This window comes from Neofelis nebulosa, chromosome 7 (assembly GCF_028018385.1).
Source record: "Neofelis nebulosa isolate mNeoNeb1 chromosome 7, mNeoNeb1.pri, whole genome shotgun sequence".
Classification (NCBI taxonomy): Eukaryota; Metazoa; Chordata; class Mammalia; order Carnivora; family Felidae; genus Neofelis; species Neofelis nebulosa.
Window position 1 is genome coordinate 23011354 of NC_080788.1, and position 23888 is coordinate 23035241.

The window sequence follows — 23888 nt, forward strand, 5'->3', positions numbered from 1 at the left end:
CTTTCTTTTTGTCTTTGGTCTCTACTTCATTTGTTTTCACTGTGATCTTTGTTATTTATTTCCTTCTACTAACTTTGAGCTTCACTCATCCTTCTTTTTCTAGTTTGTTGAGGTGTAAAGTTAGGTTGTTTATTTGAGATTGTTCTTATTTCTCAATGTAGGCATTTATCACTATAAATATCCCTCCTGGAAGTGTTTTTGTTACATCCCATAAATTTTGGCACATTGCATTTTCATTTTTATTTGTCTCAAGGTATTATTTTTATTTCTCTTTTGATCCTTTTAATTTTTACCCATTGGTTGTTTAATTTGCATATATTTGTGGGTTCTTCAGCTTTCCTCCTGTTACTGATTTTTTTTTGTTTTACACCATTGTGGTTGGAAAAAATACTTGATATAATTTATTTTTTTATGTTCATTTATTTTTGAGAGAGAGAGAGTGAGAGTGGGGGAGGGGCAGAGAAAGACAGAGACACAGAAACTGAAGCAAGCTCCAGGCTTTCAGCTGTCATGTCAGCACAGAGCCTGACATGGAGCTTGAACCCACGGACTGCTAGATCACGACCTGAGCCAAAGTTGGACGCTTAACTGACTGAGCCACCCAGGCACCCCAGACACTTGATTTAATTTAAATCTTAAATTAGCTAAGACTGTTTTGTGGCTTACTATATGATGGGTCCTGGAGAGTATTCCATTAGGACTTGAGAAACATATGTATTCTACTACTATTGGATAGAATGTTCTGTATACATCTGATAGGTCCATTTGGTTTAAAGTGGTGTTCAAGGGGTGCTTGGGTGGCTCGGTCAGTTAAGCATCCGACTCTTGATTTTGACTCAGGTTATGATTTCACAGTTCATGGATTGAGTCCCGCATTGAGCTTCATGTGGATAGCATAGAGCCTGTTTGGGATTCTCTGTCTCTGTCTCTTTCTCTCTACACCTCCCCTAGTCTCTCTCTCTCTCTCTCTCTTTCTCTCTCTCTCATAGTACATAAACAAAAAAAATAATGTTTATTTATTTTCGAGAGAGAGAGAGAGAGGGAGAACAAGTGGAGCAGGGGCAGAGAGAGAGGGACAGAGGATCCAAAGTAGGCTCTGCACAAGAGACAGAGCCCAATGTGGGGCTTGAATTTGCAAACTGTGAAATCATGACCTAAGCTGAAGTCAAATGCTCAACTGACTGAGCCACTCAGGTGCCCCATAAATAAACTTAAAAAAAAAAAAGAATTTGAAGTGTTATTTAAGTTCAACATTTCTGTGTTGATGCTGTAAGAATGCAGGGTATTAATGTCTCCTAATATTACTGCATTGTTATTTATTTCTTCAGATGTGTTATCTATCTATTATCTATTATCTATATCTATGTATCTATGTATCTATCTATCTATCACCTTCTATAGCTCTTCTTACAGTTTTTTACTTAAAATCTATTTTGTCTGATGTAAGATTAGCTACTTTGCTCTCTTATGGTTTCCATTTGCATGGAATATCTTTTTCTATCCCTTCACTTTCAGTCCGTGTTGTCCTTAGAGCTGAAATGTGTCTCTTATAGGCAGTATAGATCGTGTCATCCATTTATCCACTCCATCTGTTGATTGGGGATTTGATCCATTCCATTATTAATAGTTAAACACTTACTGTTGCTATTTTGTTCATTGGTTTCTGGGTGATTTGTAGTTTTTTGTTCCTTTTTTTCTCTCTTGCTATTGTCCTTCTGATATGCTGTAGTGATATGGTTGATTGAATCTTTTCTTTTATCTTTGTGTATCTACTAGAGATTTTTTCCATATAGTATGGTTAAGTGATTTGTATATCATAATTACAGTAATCAAGTATTCTGAATTTGACCATATACTTACCTTTATCAGTGAGTTTTATCCTTTCATATGTTTTCCTCTTACTATTTAGCATCCTTTCATTTCAGCTTGAAGTACTTCCTTTAACATTTCTTGTATAGAAGATCAAGTGGTGATAAATCTCTCCACTTTTATTTATCTCAGGAAATCTTTATCTCTCCTTCATTTCTGAAAGACAGCTTTGCCAAATAAGTATTCTTAGTTGGCATTTTTTTTTCTTTCAACACTTTGAATATATCATTTCATTCTTTCTTGTCTTGCAAGATTTCTCCTGTGATATCCACTTATAGTCTTACTTTGGTTTTCTTTTCTTCTCTGCTGCTTCAAAAATTCTGTCTTTACCTTTGGTTTTTGACAGTTTGACTATATGTGTCTCAGTGAAGTCCCTTTTGTGTTAAATTTGTATGGGTATCCATTAGCTTCATTAGCTTGTATTTCCATCTCTTTCCCAAGATTTAGGAAGTTTGGGGACTTTTTTAATATTTTTAAAGTAAGCTTTCTGTCCCGTTTTCTTTCTCTTCTTCTGGGACACCTAAAATTCAAATATTGTTTGTTTTAATAGTGTCCTATATTTCACATAGGCTTTCCTCATTTTTTAAATTTGTTTTTCTTTTTTCTCTTCAATTGGATAATTTTAAATGACTTATCTTTGAGTCTATAAATTCTTTCTTCTGCTTGACCAAGTCTTATGCTGATGCTTTTTATGGCATTTTTCATTTTATTCATTGTATTTTTAGCTCCAGATTTTCTGTTTTCAATTTCTTTCTGTTTGACCTCTTGCTTCATTCATGTATTGTTTTTCTGATTTCACTGAGTTGCCTATGTTTTCTTGTGGATCATTGAGCTTCCTTTAAACAATTATTATTATTTTTTTTAATTTTTTAAACATTTATTTATTTTTGAGACAGAGAGAGACAGAGCATGAACAGGGGAGGGGCAGAGAGAGAGGGAGACACAGAATCCAAAACAGCCCCCAGGCTCTGAGCTGTCAGCACAGAGCCCGACGCGGGGCTCGAACTCACAGACCGTGAGATCATGACCTGAGCCGAAGTCGGACGCTCAACCGACCAAGCCACCCAGGCGCCCCTAAACAATTATTTTGAATTATTTTACAAAATTCATAGATCTCCATTTCTTTGAAGTCAGTTACTGGAAAATTATTGGGTTCTTCTGATGATGTCATGCTATATGTATGTATGTATGTATGTATGCATGTATTATGCTCTTTGAAGTCTTGCATTATTGTCTTTGTGTTCAGAGAAGCAGTCACCTCCTCCAGTCTTTCTTGACTGGCTTTGAGAGATAACTTCACAAATCAGTCCAGCTAAGGATTTTGGGGTGTTACAGAACTTTTCTATGGATATTCCCACTCTAGACATCTTGTTCCTTCTTGGGAAATTCTTGACATTATATGCTTTCTCATAATACCACAAAGTCATGCTAGTTGCTGAGAGCGTTCCATTTTTTCCCCCTAGGATAGTGTCCTGAAATGCTCAAGTTTATAAGCCTTCCTCCAATTCCACGGAGTTGAGCTGGCTTTCTGGGTTTGATCACTAGCTGTCTGCAGTTGGTTCCACTTGGCATCCACAATGAGTATGTGCTGGTTACCTGGCCATGATGAGGAGAATGATGTGGCTGGGATGAGGTGTGCAAACTATTGGGGATTGGGAGGTTCTGCAAATGAGGTGTTCCCAGTGGCTCATGGGTGGCCTTCTTGATGGAGTCCACAAATTGGTTAGTAGGAAGAACCATGAAACAGTTAATAGCATTCTTCTGAGTTCCAAGCCTGACTCTTGTGCTCCCAGCCTCTGTCAACCCCTCAGACTTGTAGATCACCTCAATAATCTGAGAGAGGCAAGAAAAAATGGTCTTCTTGGGAAGCATCTTATATGGCTTTTCACTCATTCATATGCCCTTATTTTCTCTGTGGGAGAAATCACTGACTGAAGAGGCTTCTCTTGGCACTGAGTTGTCTGCCTTGGGGAAAGGGTGATGTGGGCAAAGCAAAACAGTTCCTCTTACCTTCCTTAGTGTGTCTATTCTCAGTGTTTTTTTTTTCTCTATCAGTGTGCTAGAATTTCTCTGCTGGACAATCTCTCAGATTCTTGTCCATAGGCATTATCAAAATTGATGATCTGTGGGGGAAATGAAAGCAGAGAACTACTACTATTCTGACATCTTGCTCATGTCATTTTCTCTCTCTTTCCTTTTTTTATGATACGATTTATTGAAGAAACAGTTTATGGAATATTTCATATTCTGGATTTGTATGGTTGATTCTTCTCTTTTCCATATTTTGTGAAACTATAAAATTAAATTCAAAAACTTGTTTGGATTTAGACTAAAGATTTTTGGCATTAATACAGCTTCCATGTATTTCATATCACATCACATCAGGAGGCAGATAAGTTAGGAAGTCTCTTTTAGTCATGCAAATTTGATCAAATAGCTAAGTGTAACAGCCTACATGCTCCATCATAAAGGTAGTTTTTTTTTTCCTAATTAACAAATACTTTATGGGGTGATTTTATGAAAGTAGAAATATGCTGTTCCTCACCACCTTTCCTCTAGTGCATTTTAGTATCTCTTGATGATCCTTGTCTGAAACATTTATTTTATTGAAGTTTACAAGATGGTGATTTTTCTAATTTGTTCATTTGTTCTGCCTGTCTGTCTTTCTGTCTTTCTCTCTCTCATTCTGTATCCCAATCTCCAACACCTATAATGACTACTGAAATCTGTTTATTAAAATATCAACTCTTGGGGCGTCTGGGTGGCGCAGTCGGTTAAGCGTCCGACTTCAGCCAGGTCACGATCTCGCGGTCCGGTCCGTGAGTTCGAGCCCCGCGTCAGGCTCTGGGCTGATGGCTTGGAGCCTGGAGCCTGTTTCCGATTCTGTGTCTCCCTCTCTCTGCCCCTCCCCCGTTCATGCTCTGTCTCTCTGTCCCAAAAATAAAAATAAAAAACGTTGAAAAAAAAATTAAAAAAAAAAAATAAATAAAATAAAATAAAATAAAATAAAATAAAATATCAACTCTTGGGGTGGCTCAGTTGGTTAAGCGTCCAACTTCAGCTCACATCATGATCTCGTGGTTGGTGAGTGTGAGCTCTGCATCAGGCTCTGTGCTGACAGCTCAGAGTCTGGAGCCTGCTTTGGATTCTGTGTCTCCCTCTCTCCCTGCGCCTTCCCCACTTGCACTCTTTCTCTCTCTCTCAAAAATAAATAAACATTAAATTTTTAAAAAAATTGAAAAAATCAACTATCAAAATCTTTCAACTCTGCCCTTCCCTCATTCCCACGTTTGCTAAGCTGTACCCTAAACATGAATTTAGGAGGTAATTCATCCTCATGAATGAACCTAACTTTGTTAACAGACATCCTAGCTATGTTCTTAGATCTTGATTTCAGAGACAACTTCTGAGTCATCCTTAAATTTTAGTTGCAAACTTGGAACCAGAACATGTCAAGTTTATATATTTTCTAAATCTTCAGTTTGAAATAATTGTAGATTTACATGCAGGTCTAAAAAATGGTAAAGATCCCATTCACCTCATCCGCCCCCCCCCCCCCCGCGATGATAACTCAATGCTCAACTATAGTTACAATATTACAGGCAAAGAGATTGACATTGATGCAATTATTTGATCTTATTCATATTTCATCTATTTACATGCACCTACTGGTCTATGTGTAGATATTTAGTTCTGTGCAATTTTACCTTATTTATCTTACTTATAGATTCATGTGACTACTACCACAATCAAGATACAGAGCAAGTCCACTATAAGAATCCTTTACTAGTCTTTGTAGCCACAGCCTCCTCTCTCTGTCACTAACCCATGGCAACCACTAATCTGCCCTCAATCTCTATATTTTTGTCATTTTAGTAATGTTATATTAATACAATCACAGCATATGAAAATTTGGATAGAGTATATAAAAACATAAACCCATACAGTATATAAGAGCTTTTGGCTCCTTTTTTTCACTCAACACAATATCCTTGAGAGCCATCCAAATTGTTTACTTTGAGAATAGTTTGTTCCTATTTGTGGATCAGATAATTCCATGCTATGGATGCACCATAATTTAACCACTCAACTAGTAAGGGACATTTTAGTTATTTCTAGTTCTCAGTGATTACTAATTAAGCTTCTATGAACATTCATATACAAATTTTTGTGTGAATATAGTTTTTATTTCTCTGGAATAAGTGTCCAAGAATATTATTTCTGGGTTGTATAATAAACATATTGTGTTTTGCAAAAAAGCTACCACAGTCTTTCGAGAGTGACTGTGCCACTGTATCATTTCACATCATGTATGAGTGACCCACTTGCTCTGCATTCTTGCCAGTGTTTGATGTTATCACCTTTTTTGTTTGTTTGTGTTGTTTCTGCTTTCAGCCATTCTGATAGGTTTGTGGTGATGTTTCATTGTGGTTTCACTTATGTTTTCCTAATGGTTAATGATAATAACATTTTTTTTAGGTGTTTATTTGTCATCTGGATACCCTCTTCAGTGAAATATCTTTTGCTCATTTTCTCATTGATTCTTTTTCTACTGTTGAGTATTGAGGGTTCTTTTTATGTTATAGTTATAAGTCATTTGTTGGATATGTGGTTTGCAGACATTGTCTCTTAGTTCTTATCCTCTTCACATGGGCTTTCACAGAGCAATAGTTTTGATAAAGGCCATTTATCACTTTTTCTTTTTTTTATCATCCTTTTGATACAAGTCTAAAAAATGTTTTCCTAGCTGTATATCCAAATTTTCTGTCTTTTTTTAAAATTATATTTTGCATTTATGTCTGAAACCCATTTGACTTAATTTTTGTATAATCCATTAAGTTTAAGTCTTTTTTTTTTCCTATGGATGCCCAATTGCTGCAGTCCCTATTGTTGAAAAGGCTATCCTTCCTCCATTGAATTGCCTTAGCACCTTTGTCAAAACTCAGTTGGGCTTATCTGTGTGAGTCTATTTTGGGGTATCTATTCTATTCCATTGATCTATGAGTCCATTCCTCTGTCAATAGCATAGTGTATTTATTAATGTAGTTATATAATACTTCCTATCATATTGTTGGATATATATATATTCCTAATATTCCTGGCACAGAGCTCCTAAAATACTTGCAATTTCCCAAATAACACAAAATTGATGAGAGGGCTAGAACAATTAGTATCATTCTTTGACCTCTGAGGAGGGAAGAGGGTCTGAGATTGAGCTCAATTCTGTGGCCAATTATTTCATCAATTATGTCTACATAATGAGGCTACAATAAACATTCTTTTTTAATTTACATTCAAGTTAGTTAACATACAGTGTAGTCTTGGCTTCAGGAATAGAACCCAGTGATTTATCTCTTATATAAGACACCCAGTGCTCATTCCAAAAAGTACCCTCCTTAATACCCATCATCCATTTAGCCCATCCCCCAGCCCCCTCCCCTCCAACAGCTCACAGTTTGTTGTCTGTATTTAAGAGTCTTCTATGGTTTGTCTCCCTCTCTGTTTTTATCTTATTTTTCCTTCCCTTCTGTGTTCATCTGTTGTGTTTCTCAAATTCCACATATGACTGAAATAAACATTCTTAAACAGCAAGATTTGAGGAGATTTTGGACTGGTGAACACATCAATATTCTGGGAGGGTGGTGCATCTGAGAGATCATGGAAGCTCTTTGCTAACCTCCACCTCTCCATACACTGCCTTATGCATTTCTTCCATTTGGCTATTTCTAAATTATATCCTTGTAATTAAATATTCAAATGCAAACAGATTTATGGAAAGTTTGAACAACTTAATAATTTTAGAGAATATTGGCTTTTCTGAAATACTTTTTTGAAAAAAATGCCATTTCATCAATAAATTGCAAATCCATTGTTCTATCATGTCTTAGTTATTTCTCATTAAAACCACCTTAAAATTGTAGTCACAAGAAATAAGAAACACACCTGTAAATATTATTTAGCTGAGATACTTGCCAAAAAGATAGTCATTTTTGCAAAGCAAACAATAATCACATTGTTTTATATCATCTTTAATATGTCCAACAATTCCCTTTCCCAGGAACCTTCCAACAATAAAGTTTATGGTCAACTCAATCCTACTTGCCAAAAATAATCAAGGAACAGACACAATTAGAAACAACATAAACCCTTCAAATTATCTGTCACTTCCAAACATGAATTTTTTCCTCAAAACTTGTAGTAAATTGCAGGCCAAGGTCAGGTGAAAGGATGCTACCAGAAGCAGGCCTTCATGCTTACCAGACAGGCAATTTTCCTGTAAGTCCTGAGTTGTGTCATGACATTTCAAGGGCTGACACCTTCTTTGCCACATGAAAACATTTCTCCATTCCCTAGCAGAGGCTCAGTCTCATCATTGAAAGGAATCCACAATAACAGACAGGAAACCAATATATAAAACAAAATAATTATTCATTTCATAATACAAAGGCATTAACTACCACAGAACTACATATTCATATAGACTTAAGAGAAGTCAAATGACAATTTGAAAGTTTTATGGTGAAAAGAGAAAATGCACACTGGACTCTTTCCTTCTAAATGATACATTATTCCTTCAGTGGATCAATACTATCAATTGGAATGCAATTGTGTCTTGTTCTTGCCTGAAGCCAGACTTTTCCTTTAGTGTAACTTTGCATACCCATTCTGTAAAACTGTAATTCATTAAGTTTGCAAAGTTCTTGGTTTCCTTGCTTTTATGCCTACTATACTTGCTTCAGGTGTGCTAAAAACTCACAAAATAGTACATTTTCCCTCTATGTTCTTTTCTTCTTTATGCTCTAGAAGAACTAACGATGAGGAAATAAAAAGTGAGCAGTAAAAGAGTTGAAGAAGCAAGTGTTAAAGACTTGGTCATTCTCAACCAGAGTAACTGGTCTTTGGCCAACAGACTTTGCTATTTCAAAAAACCCAAATCAGGGGCACCTGAGTGGCTCAGTTGGTTAACTGTCCGAGTCTTGGCTTCAGCTCAGGTCATGATCTTATGTTTCATGACTTCAAGCCCCATGTCAGGCTCTGCACTGTTGCCCTGCAACCTGCTTGGGATTCTCTGCCTCCCTCTCTCTCTGCTGTTCCTCTGCTTGTTCTCTCTCTCTCTCTCTTTCTTTCTCTCTCTCAAAAATAAATAAATAACATTAAAATTTAAAAAAAAAAACATTCTCAGAATGTGTTTTGTTACTTTTCCATTGGCATAATGAAAAACATATTTAAATTTTATTTATTTATTTTGAAAGAAAGAAAGAAAGAGAGAAAGAAAGAGAGAGAGAGGAGGGGTAGAGAGAAGGACAGAATCCCAAGCAGGCTCCATGCTGACAGTGCAGAGCTCAATGCAGGGTTTGATCTCATGAACCATGAGATCATGACCTGAGACAAAATTAAGAGCTGGACACTTAACCAACAGAGCCACCCAGGCTCCCTTTTCTTTTAAATGTTTATTTATTTATTTTGAGGGAGAGAGAGAGAGAGAGAGAGAAAGAGATGAAAAACATTTATATTGGGCTTCCCTTGACAACATTTGGCAAAGGGCCTATAATGTTAGCTCTCTCTTGGAAACACTGGAATTTATATTCAATCTTATTATTTTATGCATAAAAACTTGCACTTGGACTCCCTGAGACCAAGTGGCAGTAATTTTTTTTTAACGTTTATTTTATTTTTGAGACAGAGAGAGACAGAGCATGAACGGGAGGGGCAGAGACAGAGGGAGACACAGAATCGGAAGCAGGCTCCAGGCTCTGAGCCATCAGCCCAGAGCCTGACGCGGGGCTCGAACTCACGGACCGTGAGATCGTGACCTGAGCTGAAGTCGGACACTTAACCGACTGAGCCACCCAGGCACCCCAGTAATTTCTTTATATTGCCCCTGATTTCCAAATTCTTTGATGAACACAAATATATGTTTAATAACAATAGATTCAAGTTGTTTGAAATACTTAGGATCTCCTCATGTCATAGGTGTCTTATATCCAAGACCCTATCAGAATAACTTTTTGATCAGCTTATTTGTCCCACATTTACTCACATGGATTCCTACCTTGATATGGCTGTAACTCCAGCATTGAAGAACTCCTTGTGGCTGTAAGTCTCTGATCCTTCCCTGTTTTATGTAGGCTGAGGCTTTGTCCAGTCTCTTAGTTCTGGAATGCCCAATATCTGCCAAATTCTTGTCTTGGTTGTCATGTTGTCCCTTGGCCAGTTGGGTTAAAATCATATTTAAGCTGTCATAGGCTCTAACCATGGCTTCCTTTTTGAACCTAGTTTCTTTGGCTATTGGATGCTTTTTAATCCCATCTAGCTTCCCCAATCTGTTCTGCTGCCTTTGTGTGTTAGCTCAGGCTACCATAACAAAGTACCACAGACTGGGTGGTTTCAAGAACAGAAATTTATTTTCTCACTGTTCTGGAGGCTCAAGTCCAAGATCAGGTGTCAGCAAAGTTGATTTCTACTGAAGCCATTTTCTTGGCTAAAGATGTCCATCTTCTTCATGTATCTTCATATCATCTTCCTTCTGTGTGTGTTCCTGTGTCCTAATCTCCTCTTCTTCTATAGATACCAGTCATATTGGATTAGAGAACACCTTACTTAATTACCTCTTCAAGACTCTGCATCCAAATACAGTCACATTCTAAGTTACTAGGGGATAGAACTTCAACATAAATTTAGAAGGGATGCAATCATCCCTTAACACCCAGGATTGCCTTTATATCTTTCCTCAGCCATGAGGGGTCCCGGTTTCTTTTACTTGGGGTGCTACATATGAAATTTCTGATTGTCCATTAGGGGTACCCTCTGTTCAGTTTGCACCCACAGCCATGCTTTGGCTTCCAGGCCCATGTTGAATTCTTCCCCTGGCTCTAGATTAGGAGAAGGAAAACTTGGTAGTTTTCTCCAGTTTGTAGGTAAATGTCTAGTGCCTTCTGAAACATGATTCCACTTGGACCTATCTTCTCACTTCCTTCTACATTATGAGCTTTGGTTCTTTTGGTCTTTTGGTGACTTTCCACCAATAACAGCACTGAAATATTGTTTTATAAAGTTTCACAGAATATTATTTTTGTTGTTTATAAATAGGTTCTATAAAGGAAACCAAGAACTTTTATGAAATGATGCATTAAACAAAGTAAAATTTATTTCATGCAAAATTTCTTATAGCCTATGTCTCCAAAGGTTGGATGAGTGGGAAGATATACTTTATGTGGTTTTCCAAATGTTATTGCAAGCCTTTTGGGGAGTGTGAACCATGAACTCCCATCCAGCACAAAGAACTTGTTTAATCACAGTGCTAAGAGGCTTAATCAGACTTTCCATCTGCATTAGGCCATCTTCCAAGATGTGACCCCAGATCCTGTGCTGAGGTTTTGCTCGAGAAAATGCAACACTATTTTCCCAAAACACATTGCCAAATAATTTTTAGTAATTCTACATACTTTGTGGCACATCCATTCTGCAGGCAAATGTCTGATGGGTGTCACTTGAGCATATACTGACTTTGGCATTCAGTGGCAGTCAATATATTCATCACTGAATAGACTGCAGGGAGGTGTTAGAGCTCTGTACATGATCATTAACTTGTACACATACATTCTTACATTTGCATTGGGCAGCAGTCTGTCATTCAAGGGTGAGGGAATAAACTTGTGGATCAGTAAAAAATACATGCTATGTTAAATAAACCTGATTGCAGTTGACCCTTGAACAACACAGGTTTGAACTGCATGGGCCAATTATATAAGGATTTTTTTTATAAATACAGTACAGAACTGTAAATATATTTTCTCTTATGATTTTCTCAATAATACTTTCATTTCACCATCTTTATTGTAAAAATACAATATATAATACATACAACATACAAATACTGTTTATTTATTGGTAAGGTTTCTAGTCAACAGTAAGATATCAGTAGTTAAGTTTCATGGAAATTAAAAGTTATATGGGCATTTTAATATGTGTCAATACTCATAACTCTTGCATTGTTTGAAGGTAAACTCTACCTACAAAGGAAGGGCCTTAATAAAAAATATAGAAAAGGTGACACAGGAGGAAGAAGGTAAAAAAAAATAATAAAATATAATATACTTAAAAAAATCTTAACTTGTGTCCTTGGAGAAAATCAGGACAATATTGTATCCATAAAACAAGGTCATATAGCAACAAAAATGGAGAAATCAGACAAGAACATTTTCCTACACATTATAATTATGATTGTTATAGTAAAAAGAGATATGATGTCCAAAAGAAAAAAATTAAGGAAAACACTCAACCTGTAGATCAAAAAGAAAAAGTGAAGAGACATCTTAGAAGAAAAGTTTGATAGCCGAATTTGAATCCAAGATGTCCAAGGAGTTCCAGAAAGAAAACAGAGAAAATGTTGGAAAGGAAATGACCAAAGATTGTCTGATTAGGAGAACATTTTCAGGAGCCTGGGGGAGGATTGTGAATACTTCTACACTTTCAAAGACACTGACAGTTGAACTTAAGAAATTAAAAAAGAATCTACTCTTAGATTTTTTTAAGTAATGTTTATACCCAACATGGGTATTGAACTCACCACCCTGAGATCAATAGTCACATACTCTACCAACTAAGCCAGTCAGGCACCTCTAATCCTAGCTGTTTTAGAACAGAGAGGACATAATACCAGACATCTGTAAAGAAAGAATCAAAGAGTCATCAGATTTGTCTCTAGGAACACTGGATGCTAGAATACAATAAGGCAATAACTTCAAAGCCTGGAAGAATTCAACTTAGAATTCTATACCTGGTCAAAAATTTCTATTAACTAGAGTGCTAAAGTAATACATTTTCAGTCATTCTAAGTTTCAGTATACATCTCATGAATCTTCAGTGAAAAAGTTAATCCTTGGTGATGTGCTGTAGCAAAACCAACATAAATCCAGGACAGAAGGAAGAAGGCACAGAACCTGTGTGAAAGTAGCACCTCCTAGAGAAAATAAAGGACAGTTTCAGATTACTGCTAAGCAACAGACTCAGAGAGCAGCTGGTCTACCAAAGTTCATGATTAGGGGTACTGGGAGGAAACATTTTAAGAAAAAAAAAGTTTCATAAAATAACAAGTATGATGATGATGGAAAATCTTGGTGACAGGTTGCATTCAGGTGCCAAGTACAAAAAAAAAAAGACTATCAGGAATGTCATGAATATATGTACAGATGTGTACGAGAGGGTCATGCTCTAATCCAAAGCAACAAGCATGTGGTGTGAACCAGCATCACCAGCAATTCCTACTTGGGAACTTGCTAGAAATCCAAATATCCAGGCCAATCCCAGATCTGCTGAATCAGAAACTATGGAGGTGGCATCCAGCCATCTGATTTTAGGAAACCCCATAGAGGATTCTGATGTAAATTAAAGTTTGAAAAATACTGCTTTAGATCAAGGGTTGGCTGTGGCTGTTTTTGTTTATAGTTTTACTGGATGCAGCTAACTACAAAATAATGCAGTTTCTATGGTTCCTTCCATGCTGCACCACTGGAGGGTAATAGCTCTGACACATGGGCCTGCAAAGCCTAATATGTATTATTTGGTTCTTGACAGAAAATATTTGCTATCTTCTGCTTTAGAGTATTGGATAGGCTACTATTACGTTGAGACTTGATTTGACCTTTATGGTACATACATCTCAGATTTATCAGTTCAGAAACCCAGTTCCTTCTCTCTGCATCTGACTACACTACTCATGTTTGCAAAGATAGTCATTAAGATCATGCTAACACTGTGAAAGCTGCTTCTTAGTTAATATCTAGAGCAAGCACACACTAAGGATTAAGAAACAGGAGTGTAAGTGTTAAAGCATCGTAAATGTGAAAGTCATGCACAGCAGCAGAACCTAGAGGTGAGAGGGAGGTACAGGGATGAATATTTCCTCATCTCAGGTACGAGGTAGATGAGAGAGATTGTCAAATTGATGCAATAAGAGAAATAGGCTTATATGACTTATACAAAGTTATAAAGGTTACCAGTAGAACTAAAAATCACAATACAACTATGAAAAATTTGGAAATGAGTGAAGGGAGAGAATAGATGAGTAGTAACAGAAAGTGTCTAAATCAAGAATTGTGGGGTAACCAGATCCTTTAGAGGAATAAAATTTTTAAAAAAGTAAATAATAGCTGCCTTTGAGCAGGTGTCCCAGAAGTTGGGCAGTTGGGTACACTTTAATTTTCACTTCATTTCTTTATGTTGTCCTTAATTTTCGCATGTAAATGTGTATTTTACTTCAGTAATAATATATATTCAAAAAATTGAGGAAAAAAGCATTTAAGAGACCTGGCCTGCAGAATTAGGAAAAATTTGATCAGTTCACTTAGCCACCTTCCTCACTGGCCTCATTTGGTAATCTTCCTCCTGTGGGCCTTTCCCCTTCTCATCTGCCCTGGACTTCGTGCTTCTGACTCCAGGGTTCAGCTGACAGCAGCTTCTATAATCTCAACCACCCCAGGCTCAGTACAATCAGTCCACCTTCTAAGGCTACCTTTGTAGCTACGGCTCCTGTGCAGCTCATATTTACTCTTTTCTCTCTTTCCTCAAAGGATTCCTGGTACCTTTGCTATTCTCAGATTCACTCAATTTCACCAAAACAATGTGTGCCTACTCCAAAGCCTTAGCCCTGGCTTACAAGCAGCTACCTGCCCCCTTTGGTGAGGAGAACAAAGGCAAGAGAAATGTAGATAAAATTAAATTTCCTTACAACTTGCAACCCATTGATAAATACCTGAAACAAGCAGAGTGTGACATTCCTCAAGGAATTTACAGCTGCCTTGATGTTAATGTTTTGCTAGAGACTAAAAGCAACCTTAGTTTGACAATAGCCAGGCCTCCAGGATCCTGTAAACCTTCTTTAACATACAGAAATCCCTTTGGAGACTTCTGTTATCTCTACCCACCCCTCACCCCCAACTTTAAAACATATAATCAGTCACACCTCAAAATCACAAGTGTTGCTCTTTCTGCCAAGGGTGCTGTCCCCTGTGCTATAACAAAAGCAACTTTTTGCATCATAAAATGTCTCAAGAATTCTTTCTTGAGCTAAACAACCTTATACCTTCATGGCCTCTATCCCTGCCACCCCAGTCCCCATTTCCCACAATGTTCTGGGTTTGATCCACTGCAGGGTCCAGTGTGGAGCACCTATAGTTTCTGGCTGGCATAGGTCCATTATCTCTGGATATTCTAAAATGTCACTTCCCGGAGAGATTCTTTCTGGACACCCCACCTCCACTCCACCCCAATCCAGGAAACCATCCTATCGTATATTTTATGACAACACACACTTCTTTTTTCTGGTACTTATCACAAATCTAATTATTAATGATTCATGCAATTATTTATTGAATGTTCTTTACACGTAGCTAGACTATAGAAAGACTGTCTGACTGTAGGCCCCTGTACCTGCAATGACTTGTCCAATGCCTGCCATAAAGTACTTAATTAATGCTTGTTACAGGAAGTGGTGAAATTTGATGGCAGGTTTTCACAAAGGGCCTGCACTTTCCTCTGCTAGGCTGAGCATCTATACAGAGGCACAGGAAGACAGGTCATCAGGATGTTCACAGGAAGATGATCTTTCAGTCTCAAGGGGAAAGTTTGTCCGGATTGCTAATGACTATGGCAACAGGAAAGGGGAGGATGCAGGCTGGCCCAACAAGTTTGGGTCTGTCTGCCTTCCTAATGACATCTACAGATGTCTCCTGTCATATCCTTCATGTGGGCTGCTAAAACTGGTAGTTTCCAGGGACATGTCGGAGGCATTGCTTTGTAATTTAGTGAAAATTGCCTTTGAGATCCAACTTTGAGCTGGGAAATAATTTGACAAATATCAATGGGTACTTATGTGTCAGCACTTCAAAGACAAGTCAGGTAGATCCCTGGGGCCTGCACAAAGAAGCAGCTGCGATGGGATACCAGCCCCCTGCTGTGCTGCACGACTGCTGGGTTGCCATAGTAAACCACCATAGTAGGCTCATTTTAGGGATCTACTGGGGCAAAGTTTTGAAGAGAATGAGCTAGAAAGAAAGAACTGCAAGGAGACCTTTCAATTGTATGCAGAATTATTTACTGTTCTCATGCATAACACTCTGCAAGCAGAGAGTTCAAATAAGGTCATTGAAATAGCTTAGGAGAGACTAGTATAAAAAGGAACGATTGACTGGAGGGTCATTTTTGTAGAGAGAGGTGAGGTGCAAGCCAGGAGAGAGGAAAAACTCTCAGAGAAAAAGGAGAGACAAAATCTTGAAAATTCTACCTGTGAGAATAGCAGCTTAGCATGCTTCCCAGATGGCTGAACACCAAACCTTGAACAAGAAAGATGTTTTTCAAGCATCTCTGTGAATGTGAGGCTGTGGGTCCAGCCTTCCCCTTCTAAATGTAATGATTGATCATCCCAGGAAAGAACTTGGCTCTCATCCTTTGGGCCTTGTAATTTGGTTGAAACAGTTTGTAAAGTCAGCAGCAATGTTCTTAAGCCTTTACAAACCTCTGGAAATTTTCACTCAATTCAGAAAAGAAAGGAATGAAAGTGTGATAATTTGTGATCAAGTTTAAATCTGCTCAATCAACATCATGACAAATTAACCCAATTCATGGAAGAATAAAAAAGAGGGTTTTCACGCACTAGTCACAAATACAGCTTATAAATATGACTTTTCAAAAAATCCACATAGTACTTCAAATGTTCTTTCTCACTTCTGTCAGTCACAGGTTTTTCAACATCAACCAACCAAATCCACTTGATTTTTATAATTCTGATATCACATTTTTGGGAAATCTTGTGCTTTTGGTGGGTTGATAATAAATTTGCTATCCCTATGGTGACATGAAAACTAAGAAACTTATGGAATTTTAAAGGAATACCATGTGGAGGGTATTTTGGTTACCCAATATATTCTAATAGGAGAATGTACTGATTAAAAACAAACAAATAAACAAACAAACAAACAAAACAACAAGTCTTATCTCAGAGTGGTTAGAGCTCTTTATGGACCAAAAAAAAAGGAGGTTGGAGACTGAGGCACCTCTGCCCAAGTTTAGCCTCTTAAAACAGGTGATGGGTTTTAAGGAGGGCATTTTTGATGAGCACTGGGGTTATATGTAAATGACGAATCACTAAATTCTACACATGAAACCAATTTTCCCATACATGTTAAGTAGTTAGAATTTAAGTAAAAGCTTGAAAAAATCCTTAAAAAATGAAGTAAACATAATTAAATACTTGAGGTTTTTTTTTTTTTTCAACAGATAGTAATGTTTAGGTAGAACAGACAACACAGTAAAGCTGCAGCAACTTTGCCCTCCGTGAAATTTGTTCCTGTTGTGATGTTTTGCCCCATCGGTAGCTCCGAGAACCTCCTCCAGCCAGGGGAAAGACAACTACTCTCTGTGTTAGGTTAGAAAGAGTAGACAGAAGTCTCAGGGATAAAGAGCTTAGCTGGGGTTATGCTTTACAGACTGATGCTGCAGTGGGGACACCTCCTGATGGCAGTCACAGATGGTTCTGTGGTTGAGTAGACTGGGAAATTGAGTAAGGGAGCCTAGAGATTCCCTCCTGCAAACTTATCTTTTGAAGGACAAAAGTAGGGGAAGAGATAATAGCACTGATAAGCAGATCTGACACACAGCAGGTGCTACTGTGGCCTATTTGTTAAAAGAATGAGATTCCCCAGGACCTTCTGGTCAATCTGGCTTTCCTCAAAACCTGGCCTTACTCACCCCACACCAATGGTATGGAAGGAGCCCTGGGACCTGGTTGGTGTCCATTTTGCTCTGTTAGTGTTGCGGTTGGTGCTTGTTCCACATGGTTAAGAACTTGGAACATGAATCCTTGGGGGAGCTGGTGTTTGGACGGCTTGAAGAGGAGGAGGTGAAGAAGGGAGGGCAGGGACATTTACCTTCAGAAAGGGATGTGACAGAAATGTAAAAATGGGTTGAGAGTTCCTCATGTTGAGTCATTTGAAATCTGGTGTATGTGGTGCCAGTCTTGACTTGCAGCAAATAGAGGAGAGTGATGAAGGAGAGCCTTATTCTCAATGTTTCCAATGCTACAAGAAGAACCCAGAAACACCCAGATGTGCAGGAAAGTGGCTATTTGCTGGGCTGTATTGGATAAACCTACCAGTGTCTGTGTCCACAGGTCTCCATCTCCCATGGTGAGAAGCAAACTGCAAGAAGGGGTAGAGGAGATTAAAAAGAGGAATGAAGATAAAGAGCACTGACAGAAAAGGAAAACAGATTCTAGGAAAAGGGACCCGGGACATGTCCTTCTGTAATGAGGATGAGGATGAAGAGAACAAATGCTTAAAAAGGGAAAGAAGGAAGGAAGTGGGATGATATAGAAATGATAAGTGGGCAGAGAGGTGAGAAAGGAAGGGGTTCTAGGCAGAATTCTTAAAACTAGAATGATGGGGGCACCTGGGTGGCTCAGTTGGTTAAGCATCTGACTTCAGCTCAGGACATGATCTCAAGTTGGTGAGTTTGAGCCCCGCATCAGGCTCTGTGCTGACGGCTGGGAACCCAGAGCCTGCTTCAGATTCTGTGTCTCCCTCTCTCTCTGCCCCTCCCCTGCTCATGCTCTGTCTCTGTCTCAAAAACAAATCAAAACATTTTTAAAAATTAAAAAAAAAACTAGAATGATGATATTGACCACATGTTAAACTGTCCATTCAAGTAGACAGCCTTAAGCTGGTCTCTAGGTCTGGGACACTGCAAGGGCAGCCAGCATTTTGATAGAACAACTTAAGTAAGGGAAATGAATCAAGTGCTGGAAAAAAAAGCATTGGGTTTAGGGTCTCATTTTCATCTCTGCCACTGACCAGATACATGAAGCTTGCCCTGCTCATGTCACATTACTGTTGGCAGAATCACACAAAAGAACATAGAGAAAAGGTACTTCAAAACAAAGTACTTTATCAATATAAGTTTGTAATATTTTCAAAGTAGATACTTTACACATGTAAGTAATTTTTCCAAATATAAAGAAACTGTATTCCTTGATTTTTTTTTTTTTTGCAATTCTACCACCCTTCCCCAAACATGACTGTTTCCTCCTTGTCAAGTTGAATATCTTCATATGACAGTTGCTAGCAGAGTCCAGGCACCTTCAGGCTGTCACCTCTGGGTCCCAGTGCACCAAGATGAATGACCCCAAGAGTCATTCCAGCTCACAGCTGCCTTTGCAGCACCAGCCACTTCTCCCAGGACACTGTGTGAGAAGGTTGGAAGGGCTGTCATAGAAAAGATAATTCCATTTGTTGTAGCATTTCCAGAGCCTGGGGCTAGGACCCAAAGGTCAAAATAACACGGAGGAAATATTTCGCTCCATACAAATGGAGCTCTGACTGTTGGAATTTTCTAAACCTGGACAAGGAGTTCTCTCTGCAGCTTATGAGCCCCATGTCAGGAGCAGGCATCACTTGGAGTCCACACAACTGTATAGCTTGAGCTTAGTGTTCACAGCACTGTCAAAGATTCACAATAACTAAAGTATAACCAATGAATCACGAAAGTGTACTTAGTAAAATGTATTGCACACACACCAAGAAGACAGTTTGCAAACTGGGAGTACTCAAGCAAGAACATAGAATGAGGCTTAGGGGTATACTGTTTTAAAACAGCTTAAATAGTGAGAAAGCAATGGCTGTTTATTCTTCATAATGATTGATTACAATATTACAGTTTTGAGCCAGTTATGAGTGGCTCCCTCATAACAACCTTGGGAAACAGTTCAAGTTTTACTCATCTTTTCCAGATGTACAAGCAAGAAATGATCCAGGTCAAGTTAGTTTTGCAAAATAATCTCAGTTAAGCTTTTGCTGCATGACTACACCGGTTCTGTCTGTTGAGTGAAACTTCAAGGCTGGTCTCCATCTGTCCTTGATTGTAACAATTCCCCCCCTTTCAGTCATTCTATTAGCAGGCTGAGAGCATGACCAACTATCACAGTGTTTTTCTGTTACCACTGTTGATGACATCAGGCTGAAGATTCATGTATTTGCTGTTTCTATTAGTTGAATCATCAGGCTGGAGGGCCATGCAGTCACCATCTTCATCATTCATGTGGTTATTGTTGGTTTCATCTAGTTGTCTGATCCTGATGGATACGATTTGCATGTGAGTAGCTGCTGACAGACATTTAATACATTTGAGAGTATAGAACACAATATGGTGACTATAAAGAGAATACATAATAGCCAAGGATTGAACAATTCCCCAGAACAGAGATTCCCAGGAGCCAAGATTTAACCAATCAAATAAATCAAGTAGGTTATAACCAGATTCAGGTTTTGCCTTTCTAAGTCAATTTACAAATTGCTTTTCAAGTTATTTATATAGGCACAACATGATGTATTAGCAAAGACATACACTCATGATTACATAGGACAGAAAGAATATCAGGGTGCTTCTTTTCAGGAGGCAATGTTGCAAGTGGGCTTTCACTGAAATTAGACCTTTTTATGATGGGAGCAATCAGGTTATTGAATGAGAGGCATCTCTACGGAAACAGAAAACCAAAGGTTAATAGTTTGAGCAAATTGCAAATTGAGTTTTCTTTTTTTATTTTTTATTTTTTTATTTTTGGGACAGAGAGAGAGAGCATGAACAGGGGAGGGGCAGAGAGAGAGGGAGACACAGAATCGGAAACAGGCTCCAGGCTCCGAGCCATCAGCCCAGAGCCCGATGCGGGGCTCGAACTCACGGACCGCGAGATCGTGACCTGGCTGAAGTCGGACGCTTAACCGACTGCGCCACCCAGGCGCCCCGCAAATTGAGTTTTCTAAGTTTGGAGGGCAAGCCAGTTGAGAAGCTTTTTAATGTTGGATTCTAGGGCAAGCAGTGGGCATCACACAGATCTTCCTGGTTAGGATTGTGAATGTCTCTGACAATTTTTCTGAGTGGCACATGGCAATCATCATAAAGATCATCTATATGTGTGCTGTTGTGACACCTCTGAGGAGTGTGTCAAAAGTCCGGCTTAACTTGCTTGGCTTTGGGAAAAGAGCAGTTTTAGTGGCATTGTGATTCCAAACCAAAATACTGGGAGAAAATTGGAAATGTTACTTATAAACTTCTAGCCACATATTGGAGAAAATTAGAAGAATTTAGGACTCAATCCAGTTTACAGGTAAAAAAAAAAAAATCTTCAAAGACAATGACCAGTACCAGAATCTGATATCTATACAGGTGTATTACTGAAATATAATCTTTCCTCCATAATCATTTCTGTTTCCATCAAAGGGCATAGCAAGACTAATCTGTCTGCAAATTTAGTTTTAATAAACTTGGCCTGATTGTTTATATAAATGTAGCAAGAATAGTGATTGACTATATAGGCACTTTTAAAACTGGAAAACAAAATATTAACGAGTGAGCAATGCTTTAAATGAAATCATAAAAATTACAATCATCAGTATCTTGTAATTAATTCTTGTTGATCTTGATCTTTTGTTAGTAGCTTTATGCATTTGTCAGTTTCCATCAAAGTTTTAGAAATTCTTACACAGCTCAATGTTATTATCTTAAAGTTATCATAAACTTTCATTCTAGAGTACTCACAAGGGTCTTTTCCATAAATTTATCTGAAGATGAAATATATTTACAAAAGCATCCAGAGGAAAACAATAATCATGTGTGAATGAGAAAAAAAAAAAAAACTTAAAGTGGCAATAGCAAGATCAGATGAGAATTCATTATAATGCAGTTGATAGGGGAAATGAGTTATTTCTGTGATACATAATGTTTTAAGACAATAGCTGCAGTTATGAATAATAACGTTGTATGAGGACACATCAGGTTTCCAGGAACTTCATATAATTTCTGGAGAATTTATATTAATAACTTCCATATAAATATTTCCTAAAGAAAGTTTAGCATTATTTCTTATTTGACAATGTTTTTCATGAAATTTTACACATACAAATAGGTACATAGTTGTAAACAAACAAACAAACAAAAAAAGTAGTTCTAAGAGAGAAGACTCAATTCCTTAAGTAATCAAAAACCTGACAAAGAAAAAACACAGTATCTTTGTTTACTAAGCAGATTACAGAAAAATATTAAAGATAAAGAAAAACCTTGGGGCGCCTGGGTGGTTCAGTCAGTTAAGCATCCAACTTCAGCTCAGGTCATGATCTCACAGTTTGTGAGTTAGAGCCCTGCATCAGGTTCTCTGCTGTCAGCTCTGAACATGAAACTTGCTTTGGATTCTGTGTATCCTGCCCTCTCTTCCCCCCCACCCCCTTGCTCTTTGTCTCTCCCTCTCTCAAAAATAAACAAATATTAAAAAAATTGAAAAAAGAAAAATCTTTATTTACGATTTCTTATTGAGCAGACCGATAACCTAAGAAACCTTTGTCCTTTTAACAGGGAGAAAATAAAATTCTAACTGCACCAGCGTAATTTTTATATTGAAATTTTTCTTTGTATTATTTTCCTTGTATTAATTTAAATACATCCATTCTAACTTTAGTCAGGTTGGCCATATATAAAATTCCTTTCTTAAGATTTCTTTTCCACAAACCAACTACAACTTTCTATATCCATTTAAGTTTTGTTCTATCTTTTTCTTTTCTCATTCTGAAACAATCATTTTACTTTATGACACAATCACTTCATTTTTTTCCCTTATCAAAAATGCATTTTTTGGGGCACCTGGGTGGCTCAGTCAGTTAAGCGTCTGACTTCAGTTCAGGTCATGATCTCAAGGTTCATGGGTTTGAGCCCTGCGTTGGTCTCTGTGGGTACAGCTCAGAGCCTGGAGCCTGCTTCGGATTCTGTGTCTCCCTGTCTCTCTGCCCTACCCTACTCATACTCATACTCTCTTTCTCTCTATCTCAAAAATAAATAAACATTAAATTTTTTTAAAAAATTCATTTTCATTTCTCATATCTTCTTTTCTAGAAAACAGATCCTTTTTATATACAGTTGTTTTCTGTTCTTTTCTATTATTTCTAGTAGTTTGTAAAAAAAACTCTTTTGCTGACAGTCTCAAATTTATTAGTTCAAATGTTATCTTCTCAATTTCAAAATCTTATAAACCTTTTCTAGAAAAGAAATGATGCATATCATAGAGGACAGAATATTTGCTTCTATTAATTTTGGACATTAAATGGATATAAGCTCCTTAAATAGATATTTAAATGGATATAAGCTCCTTCCACATAATATAATTTTTTAAAAATGTACCTTTTGGAAATTACAGTATGAGATTCACTTATGTTTATAAGTTCATCCTGACATTGTTTTGCTAGGCTGGGACTGATAGAACAGGCAGAGGCAACAGGATCCCTACCCTACATTTTTGCTGAATAAGTTTGCTCTATGTTGAGTAGGCAGAATAAAGATTTGAAAGATGGGATAACATCTTCTAAACTGATGGCACAGCTATAAATATCTGGGAAGCTGCCACCAGAATTTCTAGTCTTGCAGGTAGTTAGAAGAAATGGGGGAAGTTCTTTTAAACAAAGATTGTTGCCTGGTTGCAAATCTGAAAAGACAAGGCAATAAAGTATGAGTCTATTAAAAAGTGATTATAGCCTGGCCTTGAGGAGTTATCACTGTCTTGTGTTTTTATACAAGACAGAAATGGTGAATGTTCTTCTATTGGCCCTTTCAGCTGACCACACAGATCCTTTTGTCACTCAATTTACTGTGGTATAAGAGCACTACCTTTTAAATGTGTTAGATCATTTGGGGTGCTTGGGTGGCTCAGTATGTTAAGGGACCAAATCTTTTTTTTTTTCTTTTTTAGTGTTTATTTCTTTTTGAGAGAGAGCGAGAAAACAGGAGAGGGGCAGAGAGAGAGGGAGACACAGCATCTGAAGGAGGCTCCAGGCTCTGAGCTGTCAGCACAGTGCTCTATGCAGGGGCTCAAACTCATTAACCAAGAGATCATGACCTGGGTAGAAGTCGGATGCTTAAGGGGCTGAGTCACCCAGGCACTCCTTAAGTGACCAACTCTTTTTTTTTTTTTTTTTAATTTTTTTTTT

The 23888-nt window shown here is 37.7% G+C and overlaps 1 long non-coding RNA gene across 1 annotated transcript; it reads right to left on the reverse strand.

The window, feature by feature from the left end:
• Positions 1-18805: 18805 nt before the first annotated feature.
• Positions 18806-21529, reverse strand: LOC131518131 (uncharacterized). The gene is made up of 2 exons (XR_009264935.1): positions 21457-21529; positions 18806-20021 (listed from the first exon to the last, which is right to left on the reverse strand). It is a non-coding gene; the product is annotated as an uncharacterized LOC131518131 (long non-coding RNA).
• Between the last annotated feature and the right edge of the window lie 2359 nt (positions 21530-23888).